General features: G+C 42.9%; 1 long non-coding RNA gene across 1 annotated transcript; it reads left to right on the top strand.

Annotated features, from left to right (window-relative positions):
• Positions 1-707: 707 nt before the first annotated feature.
• Positions 708-14,882, top strand: LOC119625128 (uncharacterized). Its single transcript, XR_005241247.2, has 3 exons — positions 708-893; positions 14,159-14,539; positions 14,681-14,882. It is a non-coding gene; the product is annotated as an uncharacterized lncRNA (long non-coding RNA).
• The last annotated feature ends 3,721 nt before the right edge of the window (positions 14,883-18,603 follow it).

Here is an 18,603-nt window from a genome sequence, read left to right as displayed (position 1 = left end):
GTGGCAAATGCTGTAAGTCAGTTTTATTTTTCCCTGGAGAGCCTATTGTTAAACACTAACGGGCACACCAATAAGAGTAGAGACTCACTGCCTTCGGTTCATGCGCACAACACCACTGTGTGGCCTTACTGCTCCTGTGGGATCCCCAGACTCTCTAGCTGTAGAAGGGGCAAATCCCAGCCTGCATCATGACCTGTGGGCCTAGCCACAAACACAGCTGCTGCAGGTCTTCCTCCGCTATCTCGACCTCCCTAGTTGCTATAATAGCGTGGACTGGATGGGGAGCTACACTTTCTCTCATGTGGGCAAAAGCTTGCTTCTTCGCCACTCCCCACTGTTTGAACTTCTCTCTGTCTAGCATTTTTTCCTGACCAGTCTGTGTATCCGTCATCGCTCCATCTGCTTTGATGGAGCCAGAGCTCTTTTTTAGAGTTGCATTCACTTTTCCTCGCTTGTGCTTATCTAGCTTCCCCAGGAGCTATGAGACCAGTGCTGCCCAAACTTCAGGGGAGTTAACAGGGGAGCTTGTTAAAATGCAGATTCCAAGGTTATGCCCCCAGAGATTCTGATTGGGAAGGTCTGAGATGAGCCCCAAGGATCTGTATTATTGACAAGCATTATTATTATTAGCACTACTGACATTATTGACATAATTCTAATTATTGGCATCATTGACAAGATTCTGAGGCCAGAGGTTCATGGTCCACCCTGACTGGCTCAGCCTGAAAGCTCCCTGAAAGCCTGGCAGGCCAGCCTCCTTCAGCTGCCTTCAGTCCACACACGGAGGATCTCAGTGGAGAAAAAGCAGAGTCATTTTAAAGAAGCACGGATCCTAGTTTCTAGAAGGCTTTTCCCCATCTGGCAGACAAAGTTTATGCCTATTCCACACACAGGTAGGTGCAGAATACCACATTCCCAGGTTCCCAGAAAAGGGGAAACTTTTTCCGAAGAGCTTTATCGGGTGGAAATGTGAAAAATTCACACAGCTGCCAAGACAGTGGGTCTTCCTGAGTCCATGTATTCTGAGTATTTGAAAACAGCTGAATGATTTATTGAACTTTTTACTTTCCATGGACATGCTTACTGGGTGTTGTAAGAGGTGAACTTCACAGCCAGAGACAATGTCTGTTGAAAGGAAGAGTCAATCTTCACTAAACCCAACCCAGCTTGTTTTTCAGCAGCAAACCAACCACTCTGACTGTGGCAATCTTCTTAGCAGGAAAAATTTTAGATGGTTGTGTGGTTTCTAGCTTTACTCTTTTTCATTTTACACGTGAAATGTTCGGGATCAGATTGGTTTTCTTTAAAACTATGGTCCAAATTAATTTATACTGACTCGGTTATAAAGAAAGAGATAAATTGCTACCTTTAGGAGGTTTTGACCTCAAGTCCTCTGATATTTGAGACAAAGTTTTTTATCCCCTGGGATGCAATCCTTCAGCAGCATGTAGGCGAGTTTTGAGCAAGGCAAAGAGTAATGAAAACTCTAATATAAAGGCTGTAATTTTCTACAGAAGTCTGTTCCTTATTAAGATCAAGTACATGTCAGTCATCTTATATTTTGGGAACATCCACCAAATGCAGGAACTGCACTGGGTGCTTTTCCATGTGTGGAAAATTTTATCCAGCGTAATCAATTTTTCTAGTTCAATAAACATATTAAAAAGAAGGCAAATGAGATATTTCTGTATCTCATCAGCATGAATAATATATTTGAGTTATCCCCTGACCACATAAGGCTTGGGCCTGAATACTACCCTGCTTCCATGGGTCTTTTCTTCATATAAAGAAAGGGGAGAACATTTGTGTTAAGTACCACACAAGAAGGTTGTGAGAATCTAATGCAATGATGTATGTGAAAGAGTAAGCAAAATTAATATAGTTTATAATTCTGAATATATACAGTTTATAAATATTAAATTCTATATGCAAGTATACATTCCATCCATATAATTCTAATATATTTCTTTTACTCCAATGCCCTCTAGTAGTACAACAGAATTACTGTGTTATTGTTTTGAGATGAAGTTATTGTACAATATTTTAAGATGAATTATTGTATTGTCATTTTGCAATGAAAATTATAAAATGTTTCCTCTTCCTTTGCACTTCCTTCTTTTAAAATTAACTTTCCTTCTTTTTAATAATAACCAGCTCTTTTCTGGAAGTGTCTCAGTATGTGGGTTTTCACATACTGGTTGATCAGAGGTTTGAAGGTACAGTCAGCTCTTCCCTGCTAGCAGAGTGGAAGGAGTTAGTTTAACTCATTCTTGAGCCCCCAGAGAACTGGGTCTCATGACACACTCTCTTTTTCTCCTTTTTCCTGCCCTCTTGAAAGTATACTGAGAGGTTTTAGAGGAGGACTCAGTTATATACATGGTCTGCAATGACTGCCTGGTTTTTCTTTCTCTTCCCAAATTTTACATCTGGCATGAAAAGAGAGGCAATTCTAAATGTAAATATGAGTTCTTGATTACTTAAAAATAATTCCTCTCTATCTCATACACATAGCAATTTTGTGTAACTATATGTTAAATATCAAGGCCCATTGAAAGAAGAAAGAAATTACATAATTATACTATCTAATCAATCTAAAATACAAACACTTCAAGATTTATTAGATTTATCAAAGACACTAGCATAATTTATTTTGTTGGGTATTTTTCCTATTTACAGAAGTAACATGCTATTATAGGAAATATGATAAATCTGGAAAAATACAAAGAAGCACCAAATTGTACATTCTGCCAAAATTCGGAGATAACTTTTATTAATATTTTTAGAATAGCTTTTTAGTCTTATTTTCTTTGTAGGTATACACACACAGGCACACTCACACTCCTTTTTCACAGATTTGATTGTATTGTAATTATGTTGTGTTTTGTTTGTTTCCTTAATCAACAGACATTTATTTCTCACAGTTCTAGAGGCTGGGAGGTCCAAGATTAAGGTGCAAGCAGATTCATTTCCTGGTGAGGGCCTCTTCCTGGCTTGCAGACTTCTTGCTATGTCTTCTCCTGATGGAGAGTGAGCTCTGGTGTCTCTCCCTCTTCTAAAGGCACCAATCCATCACAGGGCCCTGCCCTCATGACCTTATCTAAACGTAATTACCTTCCAAAGGCTCCACCTCCAAATACCATTACACTGGGGGTTAGGGCTTCAACATGGATTTTAAGGGATATCAACCATTAGTCCATAGCGTTTTGCCCCAGGTCCCCCAAAATTCATGTCCTTCTTCCATGCAAAATACATTTATTCCATCCCGACAGCCTCAAAAGTCTTAACTTATTCTAGCAACAACTTTAAGATCTAAAGTCCAAAGTCTCATCTAAATATCATCTAAATTAGATACGGTAATGACATTTTATAGCTAGAATTTTGTATAGTCTATATCTAACATTTTCCATATCATCAGGCATTCTTCTATAGTACAGTCCCTGGAACAGAGTAAGTGCTAAGGAAATATTTGCTGAATTATTACATAAATTATTTTCAATGGATTTATGACATTCCATCATATGAAAATACCTCAATTGATTTCACTATTCCCTTTCTTGCCCATTTTAAAGTAGAGATATCATGGGGAAAAGTGAGAAGTGATATGTATAATTATGGTCACATTGAGGGAGGAAGAGACACTATCTGGAATGCAGGCAGAAAGCCATGTGAAGCTCCCTGTGAGGGAAGGACTGTGGAACTGACAATCACGACCATGAGCCTTATGCCTGAATGCTCTTTCAGATCACACAGTAGTTGCCTATTAAACTTGAAATAATGTGGAGAGGGTCCTGAAGTGAGTTCAGAAACAGTCATATGACCCAAATCAGCTAGAGGGCTTTCAGTGGCAAGAAACAGAAGCCCAACTCAAACTGGCTTAAACCATAAAGACATGCACCAAATCACATGCATGAAAACCCAGAGGCTGGTCAGGCTTCATATGGTTCTACCAAGCCTTCTGCCTTACTCTCCTGTAATTGCTACAGCTCTGTACTCCTCTATAGATGACTTTGTTCTCAGGCTTATTCCCCTGGAGGTCTTTGTGTGGGTGTATTTGGTCATCAGAACTGCATGCTTTGTTTTTCTTTTTTCCCTTTCTTTCTTTCTTTCTTTCTTTCTTTCTTTCTTTCTTTCTTTCTTTCTTTCTTTCTTTCTTTCTTTCTTTCTTTCTTTCTTTCTTTCTTTCTTTCTTCCTTCCTTCCTTCCTTCCTTCCTTCCTTCCTTCCTTCCTTCCTTCCTTCCTTCCCTCCCTCCCTCCCTCCCTCCCTCCTTCCTTTCCTTCCTTCCTTCCTTCCTTCTTTCTCTCTCTCTCTCTCTCTTTCTTTTCTTTTTTTGTTTTTGATGGAGTGTCTCTCTGTAGCCCAGGCTGAAGTGCAGTGGTGCAATCTTGGCTCACTGCAACCTCCGCCTCCTGGGTTCAAGTGATTCTCCTGCCTCAGCTTCCCAAGTAGCTAGGATTACAGGCGCATGCCACCACACCCAGCTAAGTTTTTGTATTTTTAGTAGAGAGGGGGTTTCACCATGTTGGCTAGGATGGGCTCTATCTCTTGACTTCGTGATCCGCTCCCCTCGGCCTCCCAAAATGCTGGGATTAGAAGCGTGAGCCACTGCGCTGGGCTTTCTTTTTTCTTTTCTTTTCTTTTCTTTTTTTTTTTTTTTTGAGAGTGTCTTGCTCTGTCACCCAGGCTAGAGTGCAGTGGCAAGATCTCAGCTCACTGCAACCTCTGCCTCCCAGGTTCAAGTGATTCTCCTATGACAGCCTCCTGAGTAGCTGGGATTACAGTTGTGTCACCACGCCCTGCTCATTTTTGATGGTTGTGTGGTTTCTAGTAGAGATGGGGTTTCACCGTATTGGCCAGGCTGATCTCAAACTCCTGACCTCAAGTGATCTGCCCGTCTCGGTCTCCCAAAGTGCCAGTATTACAGGCTGAGGTATTGCACCTGGTCAAAACTACATTCTTTCTTATTCACAAAGAAGAAAGAAAGAGAATAAGAGAGCATATCTTGGCATATCACGTAAAAGAAAGAAATAATTTTCCCTGAAGACTCCAGCAAATCTCTTTTATGTTTCATTGGACCCAGTGGGCCTAGACATCTCCCTTCCTCAGCCAAGTACTGACAAGGGGAAAGGGAACAGGATTACCAGGATTGACTCACACGAACCAGCCAGGGTGAAATAATTGTTGTTGATATGTTGGTATGTGTAATCCATTCCTGTGAAACAAACAGTGAAAAAATCCCAATGGTAAGTATTGATTTAGCTCAGGTCTCTGTGTCTTGGCTGGTCTAGGCTGGGTGTACCTGATAGAGCTTAGCTGGACTGCCTTTGCTCCCTGTAAATCTCCTTCTCTGCTCCATATAGCTTCTCGTGGGACCAAAGGCAAGTTCTTTTCATGGTAAGAGTGGAAGAGAAATAGGGCAAGTGGAAGTGACACATCATCCCTTCTCGTTTTATTGGCCAACACCAGTCACATGACTAACCTCAAAGTCAAAAGGAGGAGAAATATATTCTGTCTGGTGAGTGGAGGAACTCCAAAATCACATGGCAAAGGGTGTAAGCAGTACGAAGACCAGGGTGAGATGAGCAAATACTTGTCTTCAGTGAAAAGTTTAAGGGGCATCAAGATATTTAATCAAGGTAAATAATTAATATGAAATATTTTTAAAAACCAAAGTTAATGCAAAAACATTTGGGATGAGCAAAATACCAAAGTTTTAAATAAAGACAGGATTGGTGTAGGAATGGGTAAGTATTAATGCTAATAACTCAATCTACCATAGTCCACCAACCACAATGTCCCCTTTTGAGGACTCCCATGCTCAGCCTTAGAAGATGCACACAGAACTCTGCCCTCTTTTTTATTTTTTTGAGACAGAGTTTCACTCTTGTTGCCCAGGTTGGAGTGCAATGGCGTGATCTCAGCTCACAGCAACCTCCTGGGTTCAAGAGATTCTCCTGCTCTCAGCCTCCCAAGTAGCTGGGATTTCAGGCATGTGCCACCACGCCTGGTTCATTTTGTATTTTTAGTAGAGATGGGGTTTCTCCATGTTGGTCAGGCTGGTCTCAAACTCCTGACCTCAGGTAATACACCTGCCTCGGCCTCCCAAAGTGCTGGGATTATAGGCATGAGCCACCGTGTCCGGCCTGCCCTCTTAAAGTTCATTGCTTGTTTCTTTCCAGGTCTGTAGCTCAAGTATCTGCGTATCCTGGAAGTCTCTAAGAAACTGAATGGAAAAATCTCAAGAAAATATCCTTAAGGATAAATTATTCCTTATATTTTTTGTTTAAAAAAAGGAAAACAAAACAAGAAAAGAAAATCATGTTCCATTCAATGGTTCTTGTACATTAATTCATTCCTTGCTTGCTGGTTTAAGAATTAGTACAATTCCCATAAAAATCAGAATTAGTAAGGTAGTACAATGATTTTCTAGAGACTGAGTTTTGTAATACTTTTAGATTTTAAATACGGTACATATTTTAACAAAGTACAGCTAAAGTCTTTTTGGATCGGTCACAAGTTATGCCACGAGTGCTTAATGCTTTATAAATGAGATGAGTTTAGGAATTCAAGAGCAGAGGTTCCTGTGGGGAGACCATTCTCCCATCTTATTTGACGAGTGATGTGCTAATCCCAGCACTGAAGCTGTTGGCGGAAAGGAAAGACTTCCGAAATTGACAGGACTTGTGTGTGGAACTGCCATGGGTCCGTGGGCTGCCACAGAATTATGCAGGAAGTAATTTTCAAGGAAACAAGAAGGAAAACATGATTGGGTCCAAAATTCTATCATTGTTTTATTGAAAAAGCAAATCTCTTCTCTAGCTTGAAACACTAGAGCTACAATTTATTTCTTCTTAAGTTTGTCCCAGTGGGAGTCACAGGCCAGGTCATATGGGGTGATGACCATCTTTCCACCTCCTCTAATGCTCGCCCCTGGAGTCCAGCTTCCTCCAGAGACTTATGAAAAGGAAGGATAGGGTGGAGGCTGGCACCAAACCAAGAAGAAATGTGAATCTTGTCATGTGGTGAGAACTGACCAGTGCTAGTGAACTGTTAGCTCAACGTATCTCAGGTGATGGCCTGACCTGGAGTCTGAGGTGTCCACATTTACAGTCATCTCTACGGTTGATTATGGTACCGCATCTCCTAGAGGCACTCGGCAAAAGGAAAGAGTTGACTTGGCAAACAACTGACTCACAGTGACAGAGCTGTGCATTGAGTGGGATTTAAAATGAAAATGGAGAAAGAGGGAGTATAAATCCTTGAAGAGCCAATGAAAGCTGGCTACTATGGGGACAGCAAGTATCGTTTGGAAATAAGTATGAGTAAGTGAGGTTTCTGGAGAAAACAGTGACGAGAGGCAGAACTAAAACCAATGGTGTCAGAGGCCTCTATGTCCACATACTGAACAGGTGAATATATGAAACAAGTGAAGCCATTTTCATAATGCAGGGTAGTTATACAAGTTCCCAAGAATAACGAAGATTTGAAGCAAAGCAAAGGAAAGGATAGCCTAATCAATTCAACATACCTGGCAAAAAATAGCTGGTGTGCTGCCATCTGCCCCCTAAACTTCCCCTTTGGAATCTGTTTTATATACAGTATTGAGTTATCTCTTTTCTGAAACCCAGATGTAATAACGCCATTTCCCTAATTCAAGAAAGTCTGGTTGGCCGGGCATGGTGGCTCACGCCTGCAGTTTCAGCACTTTGGTAGGCTGAGGTGGGTAGATCGCCTGAGGTCAGGAGTTTGAGATCAGCCTGGGCAACATGGTGAAACCCTGTTTCTATAAAAATACAAAAATTAGCCAGGCGTAGTGGTGCATGCCTGCAATCCCAGGTATTGTTTGAACCTGGAAGGCAGAGTTTGCAGTAAGCCGAGATTGAGTCATTGCATTATAGCCTAGGTGACAAGAGCTAGACTCCTTCTCAAAAAAAAAAAAAAAAAAAAAAAAAAAAGTGGTGAATTCTCACTGTCTACACACCAAAGTCTAGACTTTACCCTGGTAAACAAAAGCCACCCCCTGCCCCTACCTCCCATACTGTAGCCACACAGGCCCTTCTTATTTTCATGTCACGCCCTTCTCATTGAGTTTTACTTATGTAGCCTCCTCTCCCTGGAATGCCCTTCCTGTCCTTTGTTGGGAAACTCCTACACATCCTTCAAAACCCAACTCACATGTCAGTACTTCACCACAGCCTTCCCTCACAGGCCAAGTGGAAATGATCGCTTCCTGCTCTGTTTTCAAATAGCTAACAGTTTGTATTTCAGGTACAGGACTTAGGATTTTATTATTATTATTAGTTGTTGTTGTCTTCCATCTCTTGAACAGGTTTGTAAGACCAGTGATGGAGTGAGGGCCTGCAGTAGAGTAGGCAGTCACTGACTGTCAGTAAATGAGGGAAGAAACGAGGGCAGGAGACGCATCTGCACAGGAAAGCGTGAGCCTGAGAGTGAGGGGCCGTGAGAGACAGAGACAGAGAGAGAAAGAGAGAGACAGACACACACACACGCACAGATGGAGAGACACACACGCAGACAGAGACATACAGAGAGACAGAAAGAGAGAGAGACAGAGACAGAGAGAGACAGAGAGAGAGACAGAGACAGGGAGACAGAGAGGGAGAGAGAGAGAGACAAAGAGAGTACACCTTTGGTTAGAGATGTCCCTAAGGGCAGGTCCTAGATTTGTAGGTCCTGGTGGGATGTTTTTGAGGGCCCAATGCTGAAGAGGGGAGTGTTCTAGGAAGTGAAGTTGAACTGTTGTGAGCAGAGTTCTGTCTCCCTGGGGCTACACCCATGCCCTGTGCACTGCTCTGAGCTCTGGGAAAGTGTGGCCAAGAATTGCTTCTAGTGTGTGTGGGTGCATGTGTGTGTGTGTCTGTGTGCAGAGTTGCAGGGGGAAGGGAAGAGAGACCGTAGCACAGTAAAGTTTGAAACTAGGTGAGCAAAGAGAAAAAGAAAATATAGGAAGGAATCTTGCAAGCATGGCCGTGTCCGCCATCATTCCTCTGCTGTGTAATTTGGCCTCTGTGTGTATGTGTATGGGGGATGGTGAGGCATGGGAGAGGGTAGTCACACATCCTTTAAGAGGCAAAACTGTGGCAGGAGATGAATAGCAGTGATTGTGGCCAGGGGTGGGGACATGACTGCTCCTGTGGTAAGACAGAGAAAATGGCAGGTGCCTCAGATACAGCTCACAAAACAGGCCCAGGGCAGGGATAGCAGCACTGGGGGGCTGGTCAAGGTGAGCCTCACGGGCCATCACTCCCTTTACAGCAGACCTCCAGAAAATTCCTGACTCCGCTTGCTGACAATGTCATTTTCCAGAGGGCACAGGAAGAACTAGGGAAAATGCTCCCGTCAATACATGTAAATGACCAAGTGCATACAGTGCTACTTATGACCACCTTGGGAGAAAGAGTGTGCTGACTGGCGGGGAGATTCAGATATGAACAATTTTCACTGAACTCTAAATGTGTAGAATGCTTTTTTCTCTCTCTCTTTTTCTTTCTTTCTCTCTCTCTCTTTCTTTCTTTCTTTCTTTCATTCTTTCTTTCTTTTTCTTTCTTTCTCTTTGTTCCTTCCTTCCTTCCTTCCTTTCTCTCTCTCTCTCTTCCTTCCTTCCTTCCCTCCCTCCCTCTCTTCCTTCCTTCCTTCCTGCCTTCCTGCCTTGCTGCCTTCCTGCCTTCCCTCTTTCTGTCTTTCTTCTCTCTCTCTTTCTGTCTCTCTCATATTCTCTCTTTTTTTGACAGAGTCTCGCTCCGTCGCCCAAGCAGGAGTACAGTGGCACGATCTCAGCTCACTGCAACCTCTGCGTCCCAGGTTTGAGCAATTTTCCCACCTCAGCCTCCTGAGTAGTTGGGATTACAGGCACCTGCCACCACGCCCAGCTAGTTTTTGTGTTTTTAGTAGAGACAGGGTTTCACCATGTTGGTTAGATTGGTCTTGAACTCCTGACCTCAGGTGACCCACCCGCCTCGGCCTCCCAGAGTGCTGGGATTACAGGCATGTTCCACCGTGCCTGGCCTTAGAATGTTCATTTCTTTATTTTATTTTATTTTATTTTATTTTATTTTATTTTATTTTATTTTATTTTACTTTAAGTTCTGGTATGCGTGTGCAGAATGTGCAGGTTTGTTACATAGGTATACATGTGCCACGGTGGTTTGCTGCCCCCATCAACCCGTCATCTAGTTTTTAAGCCCCATATGCATTAGGTATTTGTCCTAATGCTCTCTCTCCCCTTGCCCCCAACCCCTTGACAGGCCCTCCCTGTATCCCAAAGGATTAAGATGCTCATTTCTGAAAATTCAGGGGAAAGATGGACACTACCGGTTCCATGGCCCAGGGTTTTGGAAGAGGCAGCCTCCAGATGACCAGATGCACTGAGTCCCTGGGACTCAGACGGTGTCTTTACAGCTCGAGCTTACTGAAAATAACAGAGAGACACCTCCACTCATCCCCTCCAACAGAGTGGCTGCACCGGCAGCTCTCTAATGAGCTCTAACTCCACAGGGGCAGTTATGAAATTGCTGCAAAAAGGATGCAATCAAGATAGAAGCCAGTAACGAGCACAGAAGGCATAAGAAAGACCCGCATCAGAGAGGCCAAAACCCAAAATGCGCTGCAGGTTGTGGGAGCAGCTGAAGAGCCTGGAGAAGCCACTTATAGTCATTGTAAGTCAGATCAAAGGAGTGTGTTTGACTGATGAGAGGACCCCATGGTTGCAATCATGGGACCTTATCTCAGCTTCCATACTTACAAAGGGGACATGATTGGTGTCTACCCTAGAGGGTGGTTTTAAGAATTAAACAAAATGACATGTATGAAACTCTTGGAACAGTGTCTGGCCCGCGGCAGGAGGTGTGCGTGGCATGACGTGACGTGCCTGAGGCCATCTGTGTCCTTACGTGTGTGTTTCTGTGAAGCAGATCCAGTGCAGGGCACCAGGGATGTGGTGGGAGCCACACGGATGACGTTCCTGCCCTCAGGGAGCTCACACTTATGAGGGGCAATAGAGGTTGGGGGTGGACAGCCTTGGGGGAGAGGGGTGGGGATTGCCAGGAAGAGGGAGTTGTTGAAACTGCAAGGGAGGCAGGTGGGTGGTGAGGGGAGAGCAGCGGCAAAAGTTTGGGGATAAGGAACTGAGAGTGGGCCCTGACTGCTGAACAGGGAGAACTGCTGCAAGAGGCTTGGAGAAAGCAGAACTCAGGCACTTTCTATTTGGTTTTAGTCTTCCTTGACAAATAGAATCAATTCCAGATGAAAACAGCTTAAATACTGGAGAGGGGAAATCAAAAGAGCACCTTAACCGGGTGCGGTGGTGCATCTGTAGTCCCAGCCACTCAGGGTGCTGAGCTGGGAGGATAGCTTGAGCTCGAGTCCGAGTCGGAGGCTGCAGTGAGCTGTGATCGTGCCACTGCACTCCAACCCGGCAACAGAGCGAGATCCAGGCTCGTACAAAAAAGAGCGCTCAGCTCTTCCGAATCTGGCCTGGCCCCTCCACCTAAGCCCTGGGTTCCTGCCTTCCTTGGTCCTCTCATGTTGACTGTCACGACTTAACAGCCTAGTCTAGGAACACCTGCGGTGAACTCGGGATTTCTTTGACATTTCAACTGTTATTTTACAAGGCTATGGTTGAATAGAAAACAACATAAGACCTTCTGATTAGTGGTTTTAGAAAAGTTTTGTTTCAGTGGTGCAAATTAGGTAGGTGGAGGAAATTAACCATGAAGACTGGAGTTTACATTTTCTGGAAATTTTTCATGCCGTCTTCTAGGGAAACAGTGTCCTGTAAAAAGTAGACTATTGAACACAATTTGAAATTTTAGGCCTGAACAGACCATTTGCTTTTAGGAGCAAATTCTAGGGAGTCATTTCCCTTGAAGGTAGAAGTGGGCCTTTGGTAAAAAGTCCAATAACTGGCCAGGCGTGGTGGCTCATCCCTGTAATCCCAGCACTTTGGGAGGTGAAGGTGGGCGGATCATGAGGTCAAGACATTGAGACCATCCTGGCCAACATGGTGAAACCCCGTCTCTATTAAAAATATATAAATTAGCCGTGTGTGGTGGTGGGTGCCTGTAGTCCCAGCTACTCGGGAGGCTGAGGCAGGAGAATTGCTTGAACCTGGGAGGCAGAGCTTGCAGTGAGCAGAGATCATGCTGCTGCACTCCAGCCCGGGGGACAGAGCAAGACTGTCAAAAAAAAAAAAAAAAAAAAGTCCAGTAACCACTGTATAATTTTTAAAGCCTAAATGCAGAGGAGGGAGAAATGTATAGACAGAAGTATTTGTTTCAGCTTTGCTTGAAGAGGCAGAATCTGGAAACCATCCATCTGTAGGGGAATGGTACAAAAGGATGGTATGGACTACTGTATGATTCTCAATGAGATGACGCAGATGACGCTAGAGGGTTGTCCGTGAGGTATTATTAAGTGCGCAAAGCAAACCATAGAATAAAGAGTGCATTGCTTCCATATCTGTATAAACAAACAGCAAAACACCCCAATTTTGCCCACATGCATCAATATCTAGTTGTATAAGCATGGACAGAGGTATTATCTTGGGCAAGCAAGAATGAAGGAATTTCAGGAAGAGAAATAATTTATATAATCATGCGTTGTTTTATTTCGTATAAATAAATACATTAAAGAAACAATTTAAATCATGTATCAAATGGAATAAGAAATAAGGAAAAATGTCATGGTAATTTTATATCCTATTCTATATCATAAAACTGCATTTTAAAGTTATCTGATATGAGAAAAAAGCATCAAAGCTCTCCCCTCCTGAGTCTTTGAGAGAAATAAACAGCACATCATGCTTATTTGGTGGCCGCGAGTCCCCCTGGTCACCACTACATGTGCCCAGGGTGCTCTTAGCCTGCCTCTAGAAGCTACAGCTGAGGTTCAGATTTCCTCTACTCGCCAAAACTTGGGTCTTTAAGTTCTACTGACGCTGAATGTCATGCTCTGTCACTTCACAAAACCTATGGCCCTGACCCTCTTCCAAAAATGTTGCTTCCCACCTGTCTGGCAAACTCTTAGCATCGTGGTTATGAGGATGAATGCTGTCACTGAATGCCTGGCTTTAAACTCCAGCTCAGCCACGTGGTAGCTGCTTGACTTGGGCGAGTTACTTGATCTCTCTGTGCATCATGAAATGGAGATAGTACTGACATCTACACACAGGGTCTTGAAAGAATGAAACAAGTTAATATATCTGAAAGTGCGTATAGATGGCAGCAGTGTCTGCTGTATCTTTTTTTTTTTTTTTTTTTTGAGATGAAGACTCCCTGCAATCCCCTTTGCAATGTAAGGCAATGGCATGATCTTGGCTCACTACAACCTCCGCCTTCCTGGTTCAAACGGTTCTTCTGCCCCAGCCTCCCGAGTAGCTGGGATTACAGGCATGCACCACCATGCCTGGCTAGTTTTTGTATTTTTAGTAGAGATGGAGTTTCACCATGTTGGCCAGGCTGGTCTCGAATTCCTGACCTCAAGTGTTCCGCCAGCACCCCTGACTCCTTACCTCAAGTGACCTCCCACCTCCGCCTCCCAAAGTGCTGGGATTATAGGCGTGAGCCACCACTCCTGGCCCGTATCTTCTTGTACTCCTTGCTCTTATTATTACTCATCTTTCCAGGCTCTGCCTGGACATCACCTCTATCTGGGATACATCCTTTCCTGAACTCCCAGAGTACTTGTCTCCTTCCTCCTTCATGCTCCGTCAGCAGCCTACACCCTATCTTCTGGTACACTTCACTGCACGTTTCTTCGTCTTCCCTCAACAACTCCCCTCCCTACCCACCTCCACCACCACCTTGGACTATAAGCTACTTGAGGGCAGGAACCAAGCCTCTTCATTTCTGAGTTGCCGGCCTTTGGCACAGTGCCCAGCATGTAGTGGAGGCTCAGTTGAAGGGGTGGAAGAAAGGATAGAGGGATAAATCCATTCCTGAGATCCCTTTTATTGAGGCTGTTTCCCAAACACCAGAAAGTCTCAGCCTTTGTGTTTGTTTTCTGGTACAATAGCACCTATCTGTACTTACCTTTGATTGGTGTGCATTGTCTAATTGATCTTTCTATCAGTCGTGTTCCAACTGAAGTTATGGGCTTTTTTGATCATGGGCTGTATCTGCTTTCTTTGATGTCCTTTTTAGTTGCTTACCAGAAGAGTCTCAGCCTTTTTCCATTTGCCACACTGGATGGGATAGTCTAGGAGGGAGGAACTGTGGAGATGGTGTGCCTTGGGATGTCCAGAAGACAATGACCAGAATTTCAAGAGATGTTTTCAGATTTCACAGTATAATAAGAGAAAAGGAGCCCATCCCTTAAATGAAGAACTTTCAATCAGTTCTCCCCATGTGCATGTTTCAATTTCATTTCTTTTCATCAACTCCTTCCCTTTGATGATGGGTTGCATTGAAAACTATTAAGAAAAGTAGGATATTTAAAATGAACTGTGTTAAGAAGAGGATCATTTCAAAGAATAGCCATCTACTCTAATGAGGAAGTCCCTTCAGCCAAGCAAAAAGCTGAAGGTAAGTCAATAGGGTGAAAGTACTGCTGGTCCTCATCCTGTTGGAAATAATACATTATCTAGTTAAAGGTGTCTCCTGTGTTTTAGGTTATGGAGGTGGGGGAGGATTTGTACAAACTTATTTCCATTTCTTTGCACATAGGAACTAGATATAATGTGAATCTAGTGTAAATTACCATGATGTCTCCTTCAACATTCATCAAGACTTCTGACTAGTCTACTTGATCTGTGAAAATGAGATTACTTGAAGACCTGTCACAGATTTTAAAGCTGAACAAGATATATTGATTTTACAAATATTTTTATGTCACCCTATATCTTAATAAAATAACATTTACATCTGGAGAGTGTCTCAGTTGAAGAGCCTGCCCGAAGCCAGATCTATTTATTTAAATCGAGAAAGGCAGAGGCCGTGCTGGCAACATTTCAGCTTGTACTACTTCCGTGATTGAACATAGATAATAATAATTTTGGGTGCATATGAGCAGATTTCAGAGAGAAGGGAATGAACCCCTGTATTTACAGTATGAGTCAGCAGGCAGCTATTCAGATGCTGAGACCGAGAGCAGACATAGCTGATTTCTTCTCTCATTTTAGAATTCAAACCTATGTGGAGATTCTAATGGAATTTCAGATACAGATCCTCATTTCTGGGAATTTCACTTTATAGCAAGGTGATGAAAGGGCCGGGCTTCCAAAGTGAGCATGAGAGAAGCACCTTCTGGGACAGCACTGTTGTCATTTCCCAGCGGGGAAGAGACCTGTGAAGCCTGCTGTCCTTGTGTGGTGTGACCAGGGGCTGGGCACCATGGGGATTTGATGCTTTTCTTTGGGGGTGAGTCTAACTGTCCCATAGAGAGGAGACGGGCTGCCATCCTTATGTCACATTCTCTTCTCCATGGCAAAACAGTCCCGAACCAGAGGCTATCTTGGGATTCACAGCCTTTGGGGTTGCCAACAAGGAAGAGCTACAGGTTCCTCCAGAAAAGTGTGTGTCTCACATCGAAATTCTCTTAAATCATACATTCTGGGGCATTCCCATTTTTGGAAGCTCAACCTTAGGGGAAATGCCTCTTTTGGGGAATTGTGGGACAGTGATTAAGTCTTCAATATTCTTTCATTGGGAGAAATTTATTCCCTGTTCTACTCAAAGGCAACTTTAGGAACTGTATGATAACACCTACTAACAATACATAGGAAAAGAATAGGTTTATTTAGATTTCAAAGTGCTAATAGGTTTTAGTTTATACTTAAAGATTACTTTCTATTGGCATTAGTATTACTGTAACCCAGGGTGATTATCTGAGTTATCTCAAACCTTAAGGGAGTGTTGTGATATTATATTCCTGTGGAAAAAAATTTAATCAAACTTGATAAAGATGAATGTTGGGTCCATGAAACCAATACAGCTAGAGACCAAAGACTGGAATAGGCATCATCAAAATGATCCCTTGGTTTTAAGCATGTTCTTTACAAGCGCATTGTTTCAATACACATATGTGGGACAGGCAGGAAGGAGGGCCATCCCGAGCAGTGACATCCATATCCTGCAGAGGTCAGTTTCCTAATGGGAAGACAGAGCCCAGTGGCCCCAGGCAGGTAAGGTTTGATGGGGAGAATGAGGGAGGAAAGGGCCAGAGCCTGGGGAAGGGAGTGGGGAACTCAGTAACCAAGGATGACCTCGGGGGCCCCCAGGAGCAGCCTTCCTGGGCAGCAGAGAGAGGAGGCACGGACTGGAAGGCTGAGAGTGAGCTTTAGGTCCAGTTCACTTCTTCCCTAATTCTTTCTACTTTCCATTCGTATGTTTTCAGAGAAGCCATCCTCAAGTCTGATTCATTGGCTAGTTATACATTCAATCAGACGCTAATGTTTTGGCTTGAGCTATAATAGAAATCACAATTTCATCTGTAAATCATTCCAGATAGCATAATATGGAATTAATTTCTGGTTATATTTGCTTGGGAGTCTTTTATGCAGTTTTGAAAATTTGCAGTGAGTTCGGCCTTGCTTTTGATTTAATCTCATTTTCGTCATATTTCTACCCACAGCATTGAAATGGTGGCTGGCAAACGGAATCAATTTGCAAGCAGACTTTAAAGAAGTCCATATTTAAGCTAAAATATCTTTGCAAATATTCAACCTTTTCAGACATTTATTGGATCAGTGTCTGATAGAAATAAACAAATGTAACAATTTATAATGCCACTTTAAAAACATTAAAAATCATTTACAGTACACAGGGTCAACACCCTATTGATTAAAAGAGTATAGGCAAAAAGCCACTATTAGAAAACAAAACAAAAAAAAATGGAGAAGTGGTTTGCCTACATATATTATCAAGTGTAACTATTAAACTGAGCCCAAAATCTATTGTTTTAGTCTGCTCAGGCTGCTGTAACAAAATACCATAGACTGGGTATCTTAAACAATAGCCATTTATTTCTCCCAGTTCTAGGGGCTGGGAAGCTCAAGATCAAGGTGCTGGCATGGTAGATTTCATTCTGAGGCCTCTTCTTGTGTTGTGTAGGTGGAAACCTTCTTTCTGTGTCCTTACATAACCTCTTTTGTTGACCTCTTTCTTTGTGCTTATGAGTGAGAGAGCTCTTGGTGTCTCTTCCTCTTTATATAAGGGCATTATCACTATTGGATTAGGGCCCCACCCTTATGACTTAATTTAACCTTAATTAACTCCATAAAGGCCTTATCTCCAAATATTGTCACATTTGGGGTTAGGGCTTCACCATATGCATTTGGGGGAGGGGCATGACCATTTAATCCATAACGTGTGTCATAATTAAATTTGTAGCTCTACATATTTATATTAGTTAAAATACAACCATTTGATTTTATTGGACTTTAAAATATATTTGACTTTATGTCAGTTCAAAAATAATAAACAAAATTCAACAGACGTTACACTTAAAACCTGTTCATGATATGCAAATTGTACTACCATAAAGACAGAATAAAAATATAATAGAAAGAGTAGAAAAATAAAGTAATTGTTCTTGGATCTCTCTAGGAGGCAAGCCTAAGATGTTATCACTATCCTTTTATAATGATGGTGATGATGATGATGCTATTATTCTACAGTTTTATAACACTTTACAGAGCATTCTGATCCGCCTGACCTTATTTACACTGGAGTTCCGGAAGCTCTCCCAAAGGCATCTGTCTGTTGAATGGTGGAGGGTTTGTAGCAGAGAGGGACTAACTGGGCAGTTTTCTGCATTCTGTGGATGCAGACAAGTCCCCCTTGTTTCATGGACTGGAGGAACCTGCCACCACCGCAGAAGGTGGCCAGCTAGATGACTTCTCTGGCAGAGGGACATTCAGACTGAAGGCTCAGATTCCCCTTCCCCTCCTCTTGAGGAAGCAGGAAGACCCCTGCCAAACAGGTAAGGAGGAGCCCTGCCATGACCAGATTACATGGGTAAGGCCCTGAGCCGAGTGCCCAGTTCCTAGGGAATCTTCTATAAGATGTAGTTTTTAGAATTAATTATAATAACCAAAATAGCACAACAGGGCAGTTTGGCACTACCTTCAGTAGGGGCATCCTGGGTATTCTGGAACTGAAACTCCTGCTGCTTTCTCCTACTTTCAATTCCAGGGCTGTCCGTAGCTCTGCCGTCTGCTCTGGTCACAGGTGTCCTTTTTTCATTTTGGGGTATGCTTCTAGTCCTGTGACTGAGAATTTGAATAGACTGGCCTTGGCCCTGTGCAGAAAAGCTTGACTAATAGGTCAAGTTTACCTGTTGGACACACTGTCTACTAGGCTATTGTCCCTGCAAGGACAGAATATCCCTCTGCTGTGTTCAGTGTTGTGTCTCTAGGACGGGATCAGTGCCTGGCACATTGTAGGTGCTCAAGAAGTATTTGTTGAGTGAGAACTCACACTTCACAGTTCTGAGCCTTGGGGAAGTAACCAAGTGCCAAGTTCAGGAGATAATTCACCCCTTGTTAACACTATTGAAAAATAACAAGAGAACAAAATAAAGTGTGTAGAAGTAGCTTGTATAAAATACAATTGGGTTTTTCTTGCCAGTACCTAAGCTCACTAAACTG

This window comes from Chlorocebus sabaeus, chromosome 13 (genome assembly GCF_047675955.1).
Source record: "Chlorocebus sabaeus isolate Y175 chromosome 13, mChlSab1.0.hap1, whole genome shotgun sequence".
NCBI classification, from domain to species: Eukaryota; Metazoa; Chordata; class Mammalia; order Primates; family Cercopithecidae; genus Chlorocebus; species Chlorocebus sabaeus.
This window is presented reverse-complemented; position numbering and strand designations above follow the sequence as displayed.